Raw genomic sequence first — 23,922 nt, 5'->3', positions numbered from 1 at the left:
ACCACAACATGAGGAACTGTATTAAAGGGTCGTGGCATTAGGAAGGTTGAGAACCACTGCTTTAGATGATGAGGACCCTCAATGTTATAACAAACTGGGGCTCAGAAATATGTCTGATGTAGTAGTGCCTTTTACATTACAATCCAAGTAGATCTGGTCATAATCCTGGTTCTGCTACTCACTACCCACATGACCACTACCAAATCAATATTTAACTTCCCTACACCTCAGTTTCCTCATCTGTAAAATGAAGGGATTGGTGTCAATTCCTCACTAGGAATAATAAAATCTAATTCTATTTTAAAAACTTCTTAGCCTGGTGAGATTCAAAACTCTGAATCAAAACATGGAAAACACTAAGCTTTTTTATCTGAGCATTAACCACATTAATTGCAGCATACTACTTCACCTTTTGCTGCTATTTTTTTCTAAGATGAAAAAAGGCTTCTGTATACCTAAAGTGGTATCCATCTATCTATCTATAGATATATAATTAATAAATATTTATATTGGCCACAACTTGGTAAAAAAGATAGTGAGAGACATTTAAAGTTTGCCTGAGAATCTTAGATTATACTTTCTATATTTTTTATTTCTATGTCAAGGGAAAACTGAATTAGTTTTAGTCATTTCATGACTTAAATACATTCAATTCTTTCAACACATGTCTTAATTAATACACCTTAAATGCTAATTTTAACTTCAATTTTATATATTAACAAAACCAAAACAAAAAAGCTCAAACCCTCAAAAAAAGGGTTCATTGCTTCTCTTTCTTAAATTAAAATCAGTAAGTTTCCAAACCATTCCTTTAGTTAAGGAACAATAATTAGCATGCTATTCTTTGCTGATTTAGTAAACTCTAGTCCTGGCTCAGCCCTCTTTCAACAGATACAGAGGAACAGGTTTTTAAACATAAATAGATCATGCTGAAAATATGTGTCCCTTAAAAGTTATTAATATTTCAACTTTGTTAAGCATTGTACTTTAATAAGAATTAAATCAGTCACAGATATAACTACTATCACTATAGTGACCTTTAGCTATTTTGAAGGCTGTTATTTGTGAATTCTAGAACCTACTGCAGTGGTTTTCAAACTTTAGCAGCAGAATCATCTGGTGGTCTTGTTAAAATCCAGATTGCTGAGCTCCACCTTAGTTTCTGATACAGATTTGGATGGGGCCCAGGATTTTCATTTCTAACAAGTGTCCAGGTGATGCCCCTGCTGCCGGACAGACCATATCACATGCACTTTGAGAACCACTGGCTTACCGAGATGAAAGTGGTAAGAATAATAATAATAAAACCTAATTCTATTTTAAAAACTTCTTAGCCCGATAAATAAAACTCTTCATGACCTTGAACCCTGCCTTCTATAGTCTCCTTTCCTCTCATACTCCATCTGGCCTATTGTGTTATGGTCTTACATAACTATTTTTGGTCTGTGGAACACATATTCTCTCAGGTTTCCATGCCTTTGCAGAAACTGCTCCCTCAACTGGAAATGCTGCCAGTTCTAATTCACCTGGTTCTCTTTCACTTGTTCCTTTCAGGGGTGGGGAACCTTTTCCTGACAAGGGCCATTTCGATATTTATAATATCATTCAAGGGCCATACACAAAATTATCAACTTCAAAGTTAGCCTGCTATATTTAGTCAAACATTTAATTACCTCACCCCTAATGCCTTGGCAGGGCCAGTCCAAATGATTTCTCAGGCCTTATACGTTCCCCACCCCTGCTTTAGATGCTCCAGTGCCATCTTTTCTGTGCTGCCTTTTGATTTCCTAAGGTAGAACTCATTACTCCATCCCTCCTGTGGTCCACAAGTCTTTACTCACTCTGTGAATTCTGGGAAATTATTAAACCTTTCTAGACCATATGTTTTTTCCATCTAAAATAAGGGATTACATGCCCTAATTCATAAATTCCTGTGACAATGAAGTGGGCTTATACAATACTACCACTGTTAACTGTGCTCGTGGAGGGATGTTGCTTATCTTCTTCACCTGTGGGAAGAGTGAGCACAGTGCTTGACACATAGAAGCTCCAATGCATGCTGAAAGAGTCAATATGATAGTAATTTGACTTGAAACAATTACTGACTCATACTAGAGAGCCATTCAAATTTTTTGAGTTTGACTAAATCAGTATTCTCAAAGTACGGTCCCTGCACCAGCAGCATCAGTATTACCTGGACCTTGGAAATGTAAATATTTGGGTCTATCCCAGACCAACTGAATTAGATACTCTTGAGGTAGGACCCAGGAAGTCTAATCATTCCTCCAGGTGATTCTGATAAAAACTAAAGTTTGAGAACCACTGCTTTAAATAGCCTGATTTACAATAAAGATACTATTATGATAGGTAGTCTTAAATAAGCAGATAAGAGGGTATTCTAAGATCCCAGAAAGTGGTTTAAGAATATTGTTTCAATGAGGGCAACAAGTTTTCTATTGTGTTCAAAGCCAACACAGTGGTTTGAGCTTCATGTTCTCTAAGATCAACTGAAGCAGAATGATGAATAATCTTCCTTCATTTACTTCTTTGACCTAACACTAAATATTATACTTATTTTATTTTTTTCTTGTTGCACTCACTACACTATAACTTGATGGTTAACTAGTTTCTGAACTTAAACTCCTTAAGGGAAGGCTTCCTTAAGACTTTATAACTATTCTTGTAAACTTTAAGTGCTATATAAAGGCAAGGGATAATTTTTCTTTTAAAAGAAGCTTCCTGTTTACTATGGGTCACTCTTTTAGAATAAAATCATACCTCGATTAGCATTTACTAGGTGAATTAAAAACTGTGGGTATGGAACCTGGTCAGTGTGGTTCGGTGGTTGAGTGCTGACCCATGAACCAAGAGGTCCCTTAATTGAATGCTGGTGGGGGCACATGCCTGGTTGCTGGCTCAATCCCCGCTAGGGGGCGTGCAGGAGGCAGCCAATAGATGTTTCTCATCCATGTTTCTATCTCTACTAGAGGCCCGGTGCATGAAAATCATGCACTGGAGGGGGGGGGGGGTGTCTCTCAGCTCGGCCTGCCCCCTCTTGCAGTCTGGGAGCCCTCAGGGGCGGGAGGCGACCCGGCGATCAGGGGAAGGCGATGTCCCCATCACACCTCTGCTGCTGCCATGGCCGGCAGCACAAGTCTCAGCCGGCCCTGGTTACCTGAGCCTCGGGTGGCACTGGGTAGCTGAGCAGCCGCCATTCAAGGCTTGCCTGTGCCTTAGGCTGGCCCTGGGCAGCTGGGGGCTGAGGGAACTGAGGGACTCCAGAGGCAGGTGCGCAGCAAGGCCGGGCCTGGGGGCAGGCCCGGACTTGCTGTGTGCCTGCCGCCCCAGTGGGGCTGAGGGGACTGGGCGCCACCATCTTGTGGCTGTGGGCGCTGCCATCTTTGAGGGCGGGGCAGTCAATTAGCATATTCCCTCCTTATTGGCCATGGGCACTGCCATCTCTGCGACGGCATGAGGGTCAATTAGCATATTCCCTCTTTATTAGATAGGATATCCCTCTCCCTCTCTCACGCTGAAATCAATAAAAAACATATATAAAAAAATAGTGGCTATGGAGAAAATGGACAGAAATATAGAATTGTGTGTGTGTGTGTGGGGGAAATAAGAATGCTATTTTTTGTATAATGGACTTTTATTTACTGGAAATGCAGCCCCCAAAGAATCAAATGAGCTTGAATTTAGTGTTTTAAAAAAGTTAATTACAATAACATTCAAAGGAGAAGTAAAACTCAAAAGAATCAATACTACTGCAAGATAGCTTGGCTTTCCATACTGCTATTCATATTTTAATTCATCCCAACTGGCTCCTGACCACAGCTTTTTTTCCCAAGCTGTCTTACTTTTACCACAACAGATCACTTGCAACTTCACTGAGAAGAGGCCAGATATAAACCTCCAGCTTCACAAGTTCCCCTATTTTCATATTTTTTTTTAATCCTCACCCGAGGATATTTTTTCCATTGCTTTTTAGAAAGAGTGGAAAGGGGAGGGAGAGACAAAAACACACTGATTGGTTGCCTTCCGCATGCCCCCGACCAGGGCCAGACGCCTGCAACCTAGATACATGCCCTTGACTGGGAAACCCGGGACCCTTCAGTGTGCATGCTGAGGCTCTATCCACTAAGCCAAACTGGCTAGGGCCATCCTTCTTAATAGGACTAACTGCTTCATTCATACTGTCAGCTCAACAACTTTGTACAAACCATCTCCATTCTTTCCTTTCTAAAAAGTAAAACCAGAGAGTCATGTTAATTTGATCTCACATAAAAAAAATAAATAAACATTAAAAAAACCACACAGAAAAATCCAAAACAAAACAACTATGAGGAACCCACTTTTTTTCTTTATTAATGTGAATAAAGACATCATGGCTACTTGTTTAAAAATACTGCAAATTTCTTCTTTTACATTTTGACTACTTTGTCTTTCTTCTATTCTTCCCTGAACACAGAAGCTAATTAACAAAGCAATAAGGTAGAGAAAAAGAACACTTAAATGACTGCCTACTTTATAGCAGGCACACATCACTTTAGTGAGTCCTTCTTACAAACATGAGCAACATTCTCATTTTATAGTTGAGAAAACGGAGGTCAAGTAGTTTACTCAAAGACACAATGCTAGGGACAGGATTCAAACCTAGACCTAACTAATGTCAAAACACAGGCTTTTTCTACCATAACAGTAAGACTGGGAAAGAAAGCAAGTATCTACAATGACCTGAAATAAAGAATTGTGTATGAACAGTGCTTTGACTAAGCACCGCATGCTAGTTGTGAAACCATAGCATGGATCCATAGACTAAAACTGTTCATAACTGCCATTTATCTTATCTAGCACATTCCTAGAAGAGGTTCTGCTCTGAGAACAAGGGAGGTAACTTCTTGGAAAAGGCACTTGCTCAGTGATCTTTCGACAGCCAGTATAGTTTACCTAGTCGCTAAGAACTAATGTTCTTCTGGTTTGTTAGAAAGCTGAAGATATCTTCAAAATATATGTCTATATGCAGAATATTGCAGAAAAAATTACCTTGCTTTACCCAAAGACGCTTCTGACTTCCACAATCACAAAATCCACTATAGGAATTTCCCAAATTATAAAATCAAATCTTTTGCATTAAGAATTTCTTTCATTGAGCTGGCAAATCTGATATACTTATGGTCAAGCTTCACCCAAACCAGGTAAAAATGATTCATTATAAATTTTCAAGTAGACGCTACAATCATTCTTGGAGGCCAGGCTCAGGAATCACCTACTGCTACATTTCATGATTTTAAAAACTCACAAAAATGCCCGAGGGAGATTTTTATGATTGGTAACATAAATTGAGTGATTTTTGTGAATGATGAAGGCTATTATTCATGCTAAACATAGCAGGTAAAATGGATACTCACAAAACTAAAGACTATTATTTTCTCCAGTAACCAGTCTTACAATGGTGTGAAAAAAGCTTTTACCAAGGAACTATTAAAAACCCAGGTAAATAGTTATATAAAGATTGATACTTATTTTTATTTTGGACAGTCCTACAAACACCTTGTTCACCAATACCTCAACATATTTTTATATTCATCTAATTAATTTTAGGTCAAAATCCTGCCAGAAAAGAATGCTTAGAGAGGAAAAAGGGATCCACATCAATTTTTTGGCTTTGGATGTTATATTTTGGTCATGTAAGACATCATCACTGGGGGGACTCGGTGAAGGGATATATGAGACCTCCCTGTACTTTTATTTTGCAACTTCTTATGACTTTATAATTTATAGTTATTTCAAAATAAGAGTTAAAAAAAGATACATGCACATGGTAAAAAATAATTCAAAGAGTATACACAGGAAGGGTATACAACCAATAAAGTCCCTCTCCTACCTCAGGGTCCCTTTGTATTCTCTATATTAACGACCTTTTAAAAAGCCCATTTATGGCCCTAGCCGGTTGGCTCAATGGATAGAGCTCCGGCCTGTGGACCAAAGCGTCCCAGGTTAGATTCCAGTCAAGGGCCCTGGGCCCTGGTTCATGCAGGAGGCAACCAATTGACGTGTTTCTCTCACATCGATGTTTCTCTGTCTTTCCCTCTCTCTTCCAACTCTCCCTAAAAATCAATGGAAAAATATCCTCAGGTGAGGATTAACAACAACAAGAACAAGAAAAAAGCCCATTAATGCCCTGGCTGGTTTGGCTCAGTGGATAGAGCCTTGGCCTGTGGACGGAAAGGTTCAATTCCAGTTAAGGGCACATGCCTAGGTTTCGGTCTCCAGTACGGGGCGCGCAGGAGGCAACTGACCAATGATTCTCTCTCATCATTGATGTTTCTATCTCTCTCTCCCTCAACCATCCTCTCTCTGAAGTCAATACATACATATTAAAAGAAAAAGAAAAAAGCCCATGTAGGAAAAAGTCTTTAATACTTTGGAGTAGGAGGGACCTTTCTCATTATGTCTCAAAATAAAAAACTTCAATAATTTCCCTAAAATATAAAATACTTCTATAAATCTATGAGAAAAATGGGTAGAATTCTCATGTACAGTTCACAAGAAATGGCATGAAATAATACTCACCATTCCATTCATAATAAAAATACAGAGTAAAACTATAATGTAATACCATTTGCCTACCCAGATTGGCAAACATATTAAAATTTAATATACTGCTAGTGAGGCTGTAGGAAAATGGGCCTTCTCATGCAGCACTGTTGCAAGTGTTATAACCTGTATAGAGAGCAATTTGGCTTTATTTAATTTTACACACACACACACACACACTTTTATTTACTTTTTGAGCCAGCAATCCTACATCTGGGTTTATCCTATAAATATTTATACATACACAGGAGATAATGTATTTAAAAGGCTACTCATTACATCACTGTTTATAACAGCAATGCTCTATTAATAGGGAACTGGTTAAAGAAATCATGGTAGAGCATCCATTCAACTGAATACTACCCATTTATAAAAAAACAAACACCCACAAAAATGCTTTTCTGTGTAATGAAATGGAAACAGTGTGCCTTGGAGATCTTTAAAAGTAAAGATACAGATGTGTGTATATTAGCATTGTCAAAGGGGGAGCTAATATTGTATATTGTATTTGTTGTATAAGCATAAAGAAATGGCAAGGATACACACATACACTTTATGAAAGTGGTTATATGTTTGGGAAGGCAGGCAGATAGGGGACAAGGACAGAAGTAAGACTATTTTCATTGAATTTTGGAGAATAATGAAAAATATTCCAAAATGAAAATGACTCATGGAGTTATTATCCTGTACAGTGTGAACTCAAGACATGAACAAATGGCAAACAGGAAAAGGGGAAAGGAGGGAAGAGGAGCCAACAACTCCACTTTCTTTAGGAAATGTTTCATTCTAGAAGATAAAGTACTATGGTCAACATAAGAAACAATAATAAATGTTAAATTATATTTGTGATTTGTAAAATTTATTTTCTTGGCTTAGGGTGAATTATAGTCACTTAAAAATATGGTGTAGCCCTAACGGTTTGGCTCAGTGGATAGAGCGTCAGCCTGCGGACTCAAGGGTCCCAGGTTCAATTCCGGTCAAGGGTATATACCTTGGTTGCGGGCACATCCCCAGTAGGGAGTGTGTAGGAGGCAGCTGATCGTTGTTTCTCTCTCATTGATGTTTCTAACTCTCTATCCCTCTCCCTTCCTCTCTGTAAAAAAAAAATCAATAAAATATATTTTTTAAAAAATGTTGTAAATAATGTTCATAATTCCAAGTATAGTTATTTCTGTTTATAGTGATTCTGGTAAGTAAACAGTATAAGTTTATAATAAACATCTATAATATAACAGGCTACATAAAACTTACATAATAAAAATGTTACATTAAAAATGTATTTCAAAGAAGATGTAGATAAGATTAATATTAACTTTACCTTCTGTGTGTGTGTGTGTGTGTGTGTGTGTGTTTTGTTGTTAATCCTCATCCAAGGATATTTTTCTATTGACTTTTAGAGAGAGTGGAAGGGAGGGGGAGAGACACAGACAGAGAAACATAGATGTGAGAGACACATCGATTGGTTGTCTCCTGCTTTTAGCCTGACCAAGGCTGGGGATTGAGGAGCTTGCAACTGAGGTATGTGGCTTCGACCAGAATCAAACCCAGAACTCTTTAGTCGGTGGGCCGACACTCTATTCACTGAGCCAAACCAGCTAGGGCCTAACTTTATCTTCTTTTTCCAAATCTCTTTACATTTCTAAGTTATGATCTTTGGGGGAAATTATTTTAATATTTGGTAGTAAAATTCTGATATAATTATAGCTTTTTCTTGTAGAGCCACTCTAAGTAAACAATTAAAAAACAAACTGAACTAAAATTCTAGATGAGAGATATAAAAATTTAGTCTGGAAAAACTAGAAACTGACACAAAAGTGAAATACACATAGCAATTTTAGCATTACAACTCAAATATTCCAAATAAATTAATAAAGTTTAACTAATATATTATTTCAAGTTAAATACTTAAATGGTATAAGAACATAAAATCGTATGTACTTAAGATAAATGAACATATACACTAGCTAGTTATTTCTTATTAGACTAACATTAAGCAAGGTTTGACCGGATGAATAATTTATTTCCTTCCTCTGAGTCAGAATGAAATAAGAAAGGGTGTGAGAAAGGGGTGGGAGGAGGGTGGCATTTCCTCAATGTTGGAATGCTTACATTTAGATCAGGCTCTCTCGACAGAGATTTCATTGTACTGTTTACATAACCGCAGCAACAGATAATTTGATGATAGCACAATTCATTACTAGGGAATGAAGGATACATGCTAAGAGGCTTAAGTTTAAATTAAAAATTTGACACTATAGTTCTGGCTACTTTAAATTATTTCCTGGAGACTGGGAAAATAGTATATGACTGATAATTATCTAGACTGAGATGTATACTGGTACCTATGAGTAAAAAAAGGGGAGAAGGATTAGAAAGGATTTCCAATTTTCCCAGTTGATGTCTAGCTCAGAATACTGAACTAAAATCTGGATAACCTAGTTATAATGAAAAGGAATGAAGTGGATATAGTTCCATATATTCATTCTAGATATTTTAAAAATATTCCTTTAGTCTTTTGGGATAGAAGTTGATGGCACCCAACTCCTATAAACATCAGAATTTAGCAATTAAAGTATACCTTAATATAGTAAAAGATCTATGTTTTCCTTTTAAAGATACCTTTATTTTTTAAGAGAGAAACATCGATGTGAGAGCAACACATCAATCAGTCTATCAATTGCTGCCTCCTGCACATTCCCTACTGGGGATCGAGCCCACAACCTGGGTATGTGCCCTCACCAGGAATCTAACCAGCAACCTTTTGGGATGACACCCAACCAACTGAGCCACACATAACAGGGCAAGATCTACATTTTTCAATACTGATATTAGGAACCATCTTTTCTAGAAAATACAAAATTTAAGTAGGAAAAAAGGAAAAAATTCAATAAAAGTTCTTAATATAAATGAAGACATTAAAAACCTAAATAGGAATTCAAATTACTTCAGCTGTGTTAGGGAAACAATAAAGATTTAGAAAAGACCATCCAGGGAAAGGACTATGCTTAATATATATATATATATATATATATACATATATATATATATATTATGCAAATTAGCCCAGACCCAGTAACGCATCACTACCGAACAGCAGGGACCTGAGCAGCCGCAGGCTCCCAGCACTGCCAGGCCCCGAGCGGCCAGCACACCCTTGGGCCTGGAATAATGATGCATTCACAACGAGCCCAGAGTCACTGCACAGGGGACTGTGGATCAGGGAGCTGCAGATCAGGGGGGCTGTGGATCAGGGGGGGCTGCAGCTTGGGGGGAGCTGCAGATTAGGTGGGCTGCAGATCAGGGGGGCTACGGACCAGGGGGACTGCGGACTAGGGGGCTGTGGCACTGGGGACCCCAGCTCCGAGCCCAGAGCCTGGCCTCAGGGCTGTAGCTGTGACTGTGCTGCCCAGCGGAGAGCCCCACAATCTGCCCCCACAGACTCAGGAGAGCCAGGGTCCGTGCGGACGGTCTCGCCTGGTGCCCTTTACTCCATGAGGAGTGCCCCATGGATGGGAGTTGGGGGCTAGACCGTGACCAGCGATCAGTGTTTGAAGAGGGAACCTTCAGCCCCGTGGACTTTCTCTCCCAACAAAGTTCCGGCTCCTCCCTGCACTCGGGCCCTGCCAGAGGGCCATGCCGGGCCTGCCTGGCCGCTGCTCACACCCACTGGTGTCTGCAGTCCCATGTGGGACCGTGAACCATGTCTGAGCCACTCTGTGGTGGAGCCCACGTCATCTCTTTAAAGTTTTCATTTTTGCTGATCCGACCTTTGCCTTCTGAGGCGGCATAGAAGCCAGGACGGTGGGCGCAGTGGAGCTTGCAGATGGGCACCCAGGAGCTTCCCGGCTCCGACGGCTTCATTCAGAGAAGGCGCCCCCTGCGCACTGCTCACCTCGGCCTGCGGGAAACAGCACAGTCACCGTGACAGGCATGTTCCCAAAGCTGTTCCTGAACCTCGCTCTTCCTCCCTCGTCTCCCAAAGCCCAATGCAGCCTGTGGCCAGACGTGCAGAGGGTTGGCTGGTGCTGCCAGCGCCCTCCCCAGTACCAGACAGGACCAGGCAGCAGGAGGGTGAGGCTGGCTTGGGGCAGACTTAGCCCCTGCAAGCTGTGTCACAGCGGATCCTAAGCAGCAAGAACTTACCAATAGGGATGTTTGTGCAGATATTTTAAACAACTTCCACTTTTAAAACTGAATTGAAAAGCATAGATTGTTGCTCTAGAGAGCAATGCTTCGGCTCACGAGTTCAATTCATTCTGGTCAAGGGCACATGCACAGGTTGCGGGCTCGATCCCCAGTAGGGGGCGTGCAGGGAGGCAGCTGATTCATAATTCTCTATTGTTGATGTTTCTCTCTCCCCGCCTCTCTGAAATCAATACACACACACACACACACACACACACACTAGAGGCCCGGTGCATGAAAATTCATGCACTGGAGGGGGGTCCCTCAGCCCAGCCTGCCCCCTCTCCCAGTCCAGGAGCCCTCAGGGGTGGGAGGTGAACTGGAAATCAGGGGAAGGCGACGCCCCATCACACCTCTGCTGCTGCCACTGCTGGCAGCACAAGCCTCGGCTGGCCCAGGGTGGCTGGGGAGCTGAGGGGACTGGGGAACTCTGGAGGCAGGCACACGGAGCAGCCGGACCCACCTGCTGCCCTGGCGGGGCTAAGGGGACTGGGCGCCGCCATCTTGTGGCTGTGGGCGCTGCCATCTTTGAGGCTGGGGCAGTCAATTAGCATATTTCCTCCTTATTGGCTGTGGGCGCCGCCATCTTTGCGACAGCGTGAGGGTCTATTAGCATATGCCCTCTTTATTAGATAGGACACACACACACACACACACACACTAATAAAAGGGTAATATGCTTATTAGACCAGATAGACCTGATGTCTTCCTGACATCATTCTGGACATCCTTCCTGACAAAGCCGGGGCCCAGCCTAGGGGAAGCCGCCCAGGGTCCCGGTGCCTGTGGCTGGCCAGAGAGAGGGAAGCCCTGGTCCTGGGTGCCGGCAGCCTGGGGAAGGAAGGCCTACTCTTGCACGGATTTTCATGCAACGGGCCTCCAGTTTTATCATAAAGATTAATTCTCCTTCAAAAGGTTGATAATAGCATTCCCTCCATCTGACTACAAGCAAATAAACAGCACTTTCACTACTAAAGTAGTGTAAGTGTAGAGAAATGAACAAAACTAGAGAAGGGACATGATAGAAAAGAATATCAAGGGAAATAAAAATAAAACTTCTAAGATTTGACTCATTTCAGAGACCAATAAACACTAATAAATTTTCACCCAGCAATAGGTATAAAAATTTTTTAATGGAAGCTTAAATCCATCTATTATTTCTAAAAGTAATTCAGAATTCTTCAGCAATGACATAATAATGGGACAAAGTGGGTAGGGAATCAGAAACTATTTTATTAATTGATGTCTTTTCCCCATTCCAAATGCCAGCTCAACTTTTAAATTGGATATCCTAAACTCATTGAGACCCTCAATGGTTTACTTGCACTCTCTTTGCTCATACTCTTTCTTACTACCTGAATACTTCAGTGGATATTCTATTATTCTTTTATAGCTTTAGCTAAAATATTTTCTGTAAAAGCTTTTCTAACTCCTTCAGAAGTAGTATAGTGAGTCATGTCCCATACTACACTTATGGTACTAACCATATAAGGCTGTGTTTTATTTAATTAATTAATTTATTTATCATATATACATACATATATATATGTTTTTTTTATTGATTTCAGAGAGGAAGGGAGAGGGAGAGACAGAAACATCAATGATGAGAGAGAATCACTGATTGGCCACCTCCTGCACACCCCCTTACTGGGGATTGAGCCCGCAACCTGGGCATGTGCCCTTGACCAGAATCGAACCCGGGATCCTGCAGTCCACAGGCTGATGCTCTATCCACTGAGCTAGACCAGCCACGGCAAGGCGGTGTTTTAATAGTTGCTTCTATCTCTTACTAGACAAAGGCCTATGTGGCATACAAAATCCTATATAATAAAAGGCAAATATGCAAATTGACTGACCGGTGGACCGACCAGTCACTATGACACACACTGACCACCGGGGGCAGACACTCAACGCAGGAGCTGCCCCCTGGTGGTAAGTGCAGCGGCAGTGGTGGGAGCCTCTTCTTCCTCCGCAGCAGCACTAAGGATGTCCGACTGACGGCTTAGGCCCGCTCCCCGCCTAAGCCATCAGTCAGACATCCCCTAAGGGCTCCTGGACTGCGAGAGGGTGCAGGCCGGGCTGAGGGACCCCCCTGAGTGCACAAATTTCATGCACCAGCCTCTAGTTTACTATAAGGCTGGCAGTCATCTACTAAAGGATTGATATGCTATAGAAGCCTGGACTCGCAAATTGTATACCTGGAATTTGAATCCTAAATATATTACAATTAGAGTTTCTCTAGCTATAATATGAGATAGCTGTATTGGATTACCCCCAAAGCTATTTCCTACACTTAACAGCAAAATTATTTTTTCCAAGGAGTTCTTGGATATGAGTAATGCTATCTTTTTTTTTTAAAATGTATTTTTCTTGATTTAAGAGAAGAAGGGAGAGGGAGAGAGAGAAACATCAATGATGAGAGGGAATCATTGATTGACTGCCTCCTGCATGCACCTAAAGGGGATGAAGCCTGCAACCCGGGCATGTTCCCTTGGCCGGAATTGAACCTGGGACCCTTAAGTCCGCAGGCCGACGCTCTATCCACTGTGCCAAACTGGCTAGGGTGGTAATGCTATCATTTTAACTAAAAACAAATAATTAAGGAAAAATTATTTAATCTCATTCCTCATTTTCAGTCTGAAACGAAACTTGCCACTTATTTTTGCTGCCTAATATGTAATTCATATATCTAGGTAATCTAAATTCCTTTGGAGGCAATGGGTCATAAATGCTGAACTGAACTAACTTTGCCTCCTATTTCCTATAGAGTCAAGTGTCAATAACACTTTTTTTCTAGATGACACTTTTGTGAAAAATGGTAAATCCCAGTCTGTCTCCTCTGCACAATGCCCAACACTTGTTGAATATTGGTTAGAATAATATGAAGTTGGACAGTGTCCACCAGTGGGAAGATCACCAGATGTGGAATTCAGGTTACTCTCATTGGGCTTTTTTCCTTCAACATTAGTTTCAAAAATTTTTATAGAGTTTAGTGTAACTAACCACTCAAATGTGATCTCTTTTTGTCTTGGGAGGGGGGAGAGTGAAAGATAGTACATTCAGGATAGATATTGAAAAGAAGTTACCTAAGTAAGGGGAAAGGGGTATGACTGCAAAATGCTTGGTCATGGGAATTAAGCAAGGTAAAATGATACAGTTTTTACAATTAAGCACTGAGAATCTGTGAGAGATCACAGGGATGATAATAAAATAAAAATAACAAAAACAAAAGCCAAGGATGACTGGAGTGTTTAGCTTAGAGCAACTAGGAGTTGGGGAGATGGCTAATGTGTCACAGGAAGAAAGTTAGATTTTGTTGGGCGTAAAGAGTGAGTAGCAGAGGAACCTGGGAATAAAGATGAGAAAATGAGAAATACAAGTTTCACTTGGGATTGAATTTTGAGACATCTAAATTATAGATCCTGGAAATATAAAAAGAAGGTTGCTGGAAATAGGTATCTAGAACTCAGGAGTAATTTCTGACCTAGAAGTCTAGAGTTGAGAGTTGTCCAAATATGGTGGGTAGCTCAAACTGCGAGAGGTGAGCTTGCTTTAAACAGTGAGAAGTCAAATGGGTTAAAAACACCAACATATAAATAGTTATGGAAGAGTTACGGAAACTAACCTTCTTGGGAAACCTTTTTTTATTTCACTGACTGGCTTCATATTTCCCTCTTTTTTCTCAAGCATTCTACTACTATTTTCAATTAAATAGCTATTCTTGAACAAATCCTTTCAATCCCATTTCCACAATGAGGCTTAACCAAATGTGTGGAAATAAGACTATCCCTTGTAATACCAAATGCCAAATATCAGGGAGGAGCACATAGATAATTTTGCTCACATCATAACTAATCTTTTTTCATTTATGCCCATTTTTTTTGAAGGTGCAGAGGTGTTATTTAAAACTACAGGCCCGGTGCAAAAAAATCTGTGCACTCGAGGGGAGGGGGGTGGTCCCTCAGCCCAGCCTGTACCCTCTCGCAGTCTGCTACCCCTCGGGAGAAAACGACCTGCTGGCTTAGGCCTGCTCCTGGGTGGCAGAGGGCAGGCCCAATCCCTAGGTGCAGCCCCTGGTCGGGCTCAGAGCAGGGCCGATTGGGGAGTTGGGGCGCCGCCCCGTCATGCACAGAGCAGGGCGGATTGGGAGGCTGTGATGCCACCCTCAGTTACTCTCAGGGTAGGGCCGATTGGGGGGTTGGGGCACTGCCCCCTGTCACACTCAAGGCAGGGTCGATCAGGGGGTTGGGGAGCTCCCCCCTGTCACACACAGAGCAGGGCGGATAGGGAGGTTGTGGCTCCGCCCCCTGTCATACAGAGCCGCAGGGCGATCAGGGGGTTGGGGAGCTCCCCCCGTCACACTCAAGGCAGGGTCGATCAGCGGGTTGGGGAGCTCCCCCCTGTCACACACAGAGCAGGGCGGATAGGGAAGTTGTGGCTCCGCCCCCTGTCACACACAGAGCCGCAGGGTGATCAGGGGGTTTGGGCGCTGCCCTCTGTCACGCTGATCTCGGTGCTGGGAGGCATATTACCCTTTTACTATATAGGATAGAGGCCTGGTGCATGGGTGGGGCTGGCTGGTTTGCCCTGAAGGGTGTCCTGGATCAGGGTGGGGGTCGCCACTGGGGTGCCTGGCCAGCCTGGATGAGGGGATGATGGCTGTTTGCAGCTGGTCACACACCCTTCAGGGTGGGGGTCCCCACTGGGGTGCCTGGCCAGTCTGGGTGAGGGGCTGAGGGCTGTTTTCAGGCTGGTGGGTGACTGAAGCTCCCAACCGCTCCTTGTTTTCTTTTTTTTTTATTCTGGGCTAAGGCCTCGGCTGCTGAAAGCAGGTATCTGGTTTGTTTGGGTTCTATAATCGAAACACTGTATCATCTCCAGCTCTGAGATCCTGGCCGGCTGAAAGCTGGTTTCTGGGGTTTTGTTTAGCTTCTATATTTGTTACAATGTTTCAAACTGCCAGCTCAGAGGCCAGCAAGGCAGGCGGGGAACGTTGGAGTCCTCCTTCACTGAAGCAAACAAGCCTCATGTTCGCTTCCAGCTGCCTGGCTGCCGGCCGCCATCTTGGCTGGCAGTTAATTTGCATGTCGCCCTGATTAGCCAATGGGAAGGGTAGCGGTCATACGCTAATTACCATGTTTCTCTTTTATTAGATAGGATACTGTCATAGAAAAAGCATAATTCTACGGGCAACATATTTGACAAAGTAAAATTATATTAGGCTAGCCATTAGGATTATCTGATCCAAACCCAGCTTTTCTTCCTAAGTTGTTAACTAATCTTTCTTTGCTTCCTTACATTTCCTTCCTAATTTGTCCCCAATGTCCAGGGATAGTAATGAATAAAAATAGAGGTTATTGAGGAACTGTTTCAAAACAGATAAACACAGAAGAATAAGAGTACCATGAGGTTTTTAAAGAGACAGTTGTTTCATTCAGATTTAGACCAAAGGGACAGCACCAAGCATGGTCATCACCCCATAATAAAAAGAAGAAAATTTTGTATGAGGAGAAAAAAAAAAATCTGTTCTACTTTACTTAAAAAAAAAAAAAAAATATATATATATATATATATATATATAATTATTATTATTATTATTTTACAGAGAGGAAGAGAGAGGGACAGAGAGGTAGAAACATCGATGAGAGAGAAACATGGATCAGCTGCCTCCTGCACACCTCCTACTGGGGATGTGCCCACAACCAAGGTACATGTCCTCGACTGGAATCAAACTTGGGACCTTTCAGTCCGCAGGCCGATGCTCTATCCACTGAGCCAAACCGGTTAGGGCTGTTCTACTTTACTTTTAATCAATCAATGAATGTTTTGCATTTGGGATGTTTAAAGATTTAGATTGGCTTGGGTTTGAGCAAAAAAAAAATACATCGCTTATCTTCAATAAACATAAAGACAATGCTGGGAATATATGCCCCAAAGAATTAGTTTCCTAGTTTATCAATTTACTACCACTGGCTTAACTCTCTTTTGCACTTTACTTCATTTTGGGAGTAAGAGAGCTTACCTCTTTAGAATTTGTCTAAGCAAAAGGCTGGATTATCAAGGAATAATAAAGTGGCTTAAGACGGGCTTTAGCATTATATTTACTAGTGGGGTGATCCTACCAAGTTAATATACTGATGCCAGTGTCTTCAACTGTAAAATGGGGTCATAGTTATACCTACCTTAAGGGACTGATGTGAGACTTTTTACAATAGTAAACACTTAAAAAATTAGTTTCTTCTACTGTTTGGATCAATTAGACTTCTACACTATATAAGGTCTACTATCCCAGTATATCTTGTTACAAATGAAGCAGTGAGGTACAAATACAAATCAAGTATAATTAGTATTAAAAAACAGCCTTTGGCTCTAGCCAGTTTGGCTCAGTGGATATAGCATCAGCCTGCGGACCGAAGGGACCTGGGTTCGATTCTGATCAAGGACATGTAACCTGGGTTGTAGGTTCCTTCCCGGCCTAGGCCCTGGTTGGGGTGGTACAGGAGGCAATCAATCAATGTGTTTCTCTCACATTGATATTTCTCTCTGATTTTCCCTCTCTCTTAAAATCAATGGAAAAATATCCTCGGGTGAGGATTTAAAAAAACCCACGCAAAAAAACCTACAGCCTTTGTATGTATGTCTCATGCCAAAAATGAAATAAACCTAGTTATGCCTTAAGTTTATTTGATTTCTTTGTACTTAGTCACATGTTAAAGATTTAATGCAGTCACAAAATACTCTAATAAAAATTATTTGACTTGAGAGTTAAACTTACAGCATTACTGATTAGCACAGAATTCCTGTGGACTACACTTTAATAAAGTTCTTATTGATTCTCTCTAAGATCTCAATGTTTCATTGTATACGATAAAAATAGTCTTAACTTCCTGTGGGAAATTCTTCAAAGGCCACTGAGATATAACAATTAATTTAATTATGAATAAAAAAATTCCAAAAGTGTTTAACTAAAAATATCCTCTGCCTTCCTTTAGTGTTATATGAAATTTCAACAACGAATATTACTAAACACGAATCAAAACAGTGGGATAACATGTTGCTTTGCTTCTAGTTGAGGATCACTGCTTTGAAATTACCAAATTCAAAAAGGGATTCTGGTACAGGACAATAAAAAAAAGTAGAAAACAGCATTACTATACAATCTAAAGGGTTTTAAGGTTTTTCACTCAAGCAGAACTATACTCAAATAGGTACATTTTCAGTGACAAAAAGTTTTTAACAGTTAACAACTTTTTCTCATTTCAATATAGACCCATATCCTTGAATTCTAAGGAATACTGGTAATTCTATAATATGCAGGCTCCACCTCTTGGATTCTTCCACAGATAATTTTGCTTTTGGCGTATTTATTGAATATTCTTCTCCTTGAATTAAACCTTAAAGGTAGGACTTTGTCTATCTCAAGGGTCTATTAATTACAACACTCTGTATATAACATATTAAACATTTAATTGAAGACAAAGATGGAATAAAACATATAGTACTTAATATATTAGCTAATTATATTTGTAAGTTCAGTATGAACTTATGTTAAGCTTATTATGCTAGTAAAAAGAACTAAGAAATAGGACACATATGTAATACCTTAATCAATAAAGAAAAAAAAGGCAAAAAAAAAGAAAGAAAGAAAGAAAGAAAGAACCAGCTCAATAAACAGCTCTTTCAACTATTAGAAACTAATTAGAGGGTATCACTGGAATACAGTAAAAAACAGGTAGATCTCCTGAGTTTTTTTGTTCCTGACAAAGATAGCTTAAATACAAAAGTAATAAACCTTTTTGTGACATTCCCTGCATCTGACTGTTACTGAGGAGGAAGGCAGTGTAGCAGTTTCAATATATTACAGGTAATTGTAGTAAGGAGAAAAACTGTTTAGGTTTGAGGAATAGAAAAGCTAAAGCTCAATGGATTTTCAGGTTACTTTTGACAAAATTATGCCAGTGAAATTTAGCAGTCCTACATACTTATAGCAGTGATGACAAAGTCATGGAATACTTTGTGGAAAATAAAGTGGTCTTTCAAACCTCTTAATGATCTTTTAAATAAAAACCTTGAAAAAGATTTTTTTACATTAGAATCATGAATTCAGTGAGAAATCATATTGTAAACTTAGTGAAAGGCTTAAATGTATAATCATACCTCATAAATATCCATCTGTGGGTTCTCTCAATTGCCTAATATCATATTCTATAGACAATTAGAACTGAATCTAAAGGGGAGAAACAGAAGAAACTATCAGCTATCCATGAAGGTGGAAAAAGGAGGCCAAAAGCTTGCTGGTTTGATCAGGTCAGATACAGAAGACAATTCAAACTGCCATGCCTTTAAACATGCCTTGTGAAAAAACAAGTTCTAGATCCCGGACTCTGAAGAAATTCAGATGCACTTTACTCTTTTTACATGAGTGGATCAAAGCACATCTAAAGGAGTCCCATGAAATCCTTGCATCATCAGCATAACCAATAATTACGCAGCGGGAAAACATCCTTGTGATCTCTAATATGTTAAACAATGTCTCCTTATCCATTTTGAAAAAAACCAACAAAACAAAACACCTTTAGAGCTACCTTTGTATTAATACCAATAACTTATGGCCATGAACAGGGACCCATTTTCTTAAATATGGCAGCTATGAAACCAAAGAACTAATTAGAGAATGTTCTCAGCTCAGCATTTCCATAGATTTTGTAGTGCAGCTTATATTTTCACACAAACCTAATCCCTTTCCTAAATGCTTTTAGTAATGGCAATTATCTGGTTTTTCTGTTTTACATTTTAGATTCCCGGTTGTAGAGGAAGGGTTTATAAAAGGTTTGAACATAAAATGGGAAAAGAAAGAAGACCAGGATGCCAAGATAAACATCACTTGAAGTGTTCAAAAGACAACTTTGAAGATGTATTGTAGGCATGGTTCAAGTGTAAGAAAAGTGGCTGCAATAAATGCTACTCAATTCCCTCCCAAGTCAGATTTATAATCTAGACCCAGAAGATAAACTTAGAGATGGTCCGGACTTTATCACTTTTTAAAAAAATATATATTTTATTGATTTTTTACAGAGAGGAAAGGAGAGGGATAGAGAGTTAGAAACATCGATGAGAGAGAAACATCGATCAGCTGCCTCCTGCACACCCCCTACAGGGGATGTGCCCGCAACCAAGGTACATGCCCTTGACTGGAATCGAATTGACCAGAATCGAACCTGGGACCCTTCAGTCCGCAGGCCAACGCTCTATCCAGTGAGCCAAACCGGTTATGGCCGAACTTTATCACTTTTACAATATGACTTCACCAAGTTACTTAGCTTCTCCAAAGGATAATAATAGGACCAGATACAGGGATTCAGTGAAATAATGCATTAGTTTAGTGTTTGGAACATGGCAAGCACTCAATACGTTAACTATATAATTTGTATTAGTAAGCTCATGGTAAAACTCTAAATATAATGAAATACACAAAGAATATTGACTTAGGAGTCAGGTGATCTGGCTCATTGCTTTAACTGTATGTAATAATTTCTAACGTTCTTTCCAGATGCCACATTGCAAAGGATTTTAATGTACTTAAATGCTGATTACAGGGTTACAATATCAAATAAACAATATCCCAGAGTTCGAGTTTACAGTCTAGTGCAGGAGATAGACAAGATAGAGATGTGAGAAATGCTAAGACAGAAAAAGATTTACAGGGTATTTTGGGGCACATATCAAGATTTAGGGTCAGGAAGGAATGTTTAGTAGAGGAAGTGCCACAGTTGGGCAGAGATGAAAAGAGCACACACAAAAATATCCCAAGTAAAAGCAGTAGGTACAGCTGACCATGGTAGAAAATTCAAATAATGAAGACCAGTTAGAAGGCTTTTGAATTTCCTCATAAGAAAGGACTGTGCCCTGAACTGGAATGAGAAAAGTGAAAAGGCTAAAGAAATACTCAGGAGACAAGCATGGCAGTACTACTTGATTAACTGGCTATGAGAAATCAGTTTGAATGTAAGGAGAGATGCCTAGGAAGAATGTGAAAAGAAGGTCTAGACAGCATCCTGAGGACACCAAAAATACTGAAAAGGACAAATAGAAAGGAAAAGTCTGCTAAGAGTACTGAGGAGAAATAACCAGAGGTAGGAAAAAAACACACAAAACTGGAAGGGATTTCAAAGATATCAAAATATCAGTCCAAAATTCAAAACCTATGACATACCACTATTACCTGTGTACAAATAGACAAATATTTGGAACACTAAAAGCTACTTAAGAGCTACTTAACCATGACTGCAACTATTAGTGTCCATGCAAATATACTCAAGGTCAGGAAAGGAATATGTGTACATTCTAACAATAATAGTGTTGAAAACTTGGATTAGGTTTGATTTTTTAAAAAATTTTCTTTATTGATTAAGGTATTACATGCTTAGCGAAATAAGTCAGTCAGAGAAAGGATTAGGTTTGATTTTATTTCTCAAACCTTGCATAATTTCAATTTTGAAAAGGCAACTATATTGCTACTAAAGAGCTGATGCACAAATATCTTATCTAAAAGACTTTTAAGATAGAATTCTCATTTTCTGATGACGTATCAAGTTGTCTGTATATTTTGAACCATGGCACTGAAGAAATTAAGCTTATACTTGATCTGCAGACTGTTTCAATTTAACTGAAAAATAAACAAATTCTTATGGTTTCACTTTTTTTAAAGCAGTACTATTATTGTGTACTTAACTTTAAGCCATATTTAGACAAAGGAATTTTATTAAAAACACTTAAAAGCAGGCAAATGGTTATATAGTTTGGAGCTCATTTGAGAATAAAATTAAACTAACCTAAAGAATTCACATAAAGCAGGTGCTCAATAAAAAATTCCACATATTCAAAAAATAAATTTTGCAGCATAACTATTTTAAAAGTAGACATAAAAGATGATTTTAATAGAATTATTCACAACTAAGGACAAATGGGAAACTAATTCAGCACTTAGTAAAGGGTTTTACCTGGGATTTATTCCTCTACCAAGAAATATTTGTAGCTTAAAATAGGTTTTTAAACCCCTCCCCAGTGTTTGCTATTAATAAACCTTAAATATTAAAGGGTGAGTTCCTTAGTGTTTAGTACTACAAAACCATTCTAGTCAGTTCTAAAACTTTTATAATAATACCTAATAAATGTGCTTAAAACTATAAGCACTAAATAGGTTATTTTCTAATGCAATAAATACTTAGTTTTATTTTATTTTTTTAAATATATTTTATTGATTTTTTACAGAGAGGAAGGGAGAGGGGTAGAGAGTTAGAAACATCGATGAGAGAGAAACATCAATCAGCTGCCTCCTGCACACTCCCCACTGGGGATGTGCCCACAACCAAGGTACATGCCCTTGACCGGAATTGAACCTGGGACCTTTCAGTCTGCAGGCCGATGCTCTATCCACTGAGCCAAACCTGTAAGGGCATTAATTTTTGATGGTAAGCAACTTACCAAATTTATTTTTTGGCAAGTGCTTTAAAAGATGGTTTTATAATAGAGACTGAGCAATCACTACTTAAGTCCAAAGGAAATCAAATTCATGTATTTACATCAACATACACTAAAATTCTCTCTTAGATTATCCTTCAAATTTTCCAGGGTTACTCTGCATACTGCCATACCAACTGAGAGCCCAAGATCCAGTTAGAAAGCTAGATTTGTGTCATAGCTAACAGCTATGTGACCTGAGCAAGTTACTTAATTTCTCTAAAACTTTCAATTTCCTTCTCCGTAAATTGAGGATATTGATAGTATCTATATAACATGGCTGTTGTGAAAATTAAATAACATGCCAAAAACACTCAGCTATGTCTGACTGTAGTAACCACTCAGTACCAAAAACAACTACTCTGTGGAGAAATACAATCCCACACTTGGGCACAGAGATCGACAGTACACTAAAAGCAGGTAGGATCTATTTGTTCCATCAGTCTAATGGTCATTTATAATAAACCAGTCTTGGATAAATATCAGTAACAGTTACAATCAGTGTATTCATTAAAAATATCTTTCATAAGTTACACATTGAGGTGTCTAACAAGGCTTTGGCCCTTAGACACAAACATTCAACAGCAATGTTCCTTAACTGTTTTTGAAAATCTGACAAATACCCGGAACCTTTCACTAAAAACTGAACATACATAACATTCAATCCAAAATTCCATAGGGGTTGTGATCCCTTGAAGCTCACTCACTGAGTATTAAATATGGACATGCTACACTAAAAGTTAGACATTATTTTCTTAATTACCAAAGTTATGCAATTTATGGTAGAAAGTTAAAAAAGTATATAAAATAAGGGACAACTGTTGTTACTTTATTGTATTTCCTCTAGACTACCATTGACTACAATGACTGGTTTAAGAAATCTAAGTTTATAGAATATGATCCATATAAAGTCATGGAATACCATATCAGAAACAATGTAGAACATTATTTAAAAAATAAGGATGGGTGTGAGTGAGTGATTGAGAGAGAGAGTGAGCGAGTGTGTGTGCGTGTGTGTAAGGGAGAGAATAACCTATCTCTGATTAAAAATAAAGTCAGAAATAGATACAGAAGGCTGTTTATATGATAATGTCAAATAATCTTTAAGAGACTTGCAGGATCTGTGCACTGCACTGTAATGAAAATATTAATTCTTCAACTATATAACCGTGACACATAACTTAACCCAAATTTTTACTTCATCTGCAAAATGTGATTATCTTCAGATTGCAGATTAAGATTTCCTAATCTAAACTGTATTATTTCAAGAAACCCCCTGTAAAATATAGCTGTGCAAAAAACAAAGCAAAATAAGTAGGCACACAAAACAGTTTACAAATTTGTTTTCTAAGCTAAATATAATTCTGAAAAGAAATGGTTCAATTTTCAGGGCATACAAAAATGTATATTGACTTCTAACATATTTTCAGTTGATAATAGCATCTTAGGTGTTCTCAATGCAAGAAATGAGAAAATTTTCTTGGCTTTATTTTTAGAGACATCAAGAAGAAAGACGGCTTTTATTAAGAAAAATAAAATCCCCAAAGCAATAGACTAATTTAAATTGGTTTATGAAGAAAACAAATGTAAGTTTTAAAAAAATCAATATGTTATTTC

The 23,922-nt window shown here is 39.3% G+C and overlaps 1 protein-coding gene across 3 annotated transcripts in view; it reads right to left on the bottom strand.

Moving 5' to 3' along the window:
- Positions 1–23,922, bottom strand: part of TSC22D2 (TSC22 domain family member 2) — a 54,773-nt gene that overhangs the window by 3,711 nt on the left and 27,140 nt on the right. The gene's annotated exons all lie outside the window — the stretch shown is intronic.

The sequence above is a fragment of the Myotis yumanensis genome, unplaced genomic scaffold (assembly GCF_028538775.1).
Source record: "Myotis yumanensis isolate MYYU_CA2020_CCGP unplaced genomic scaffold, mMyoYum1.0.hap1 SCAF_2, whole genome shotgun sequence".
In the NCBI taxonomy this organism is placed as follows: domain Eukaryota; kingdom Metazoa; phylum Chordata; class Mammalia; order Chiroptera; family Vespertilionidae; genus Myotis; species Myotis yumanensis.
This window is presented reverse-complemented; position numbering and strand designations above follow the sequence as displayed.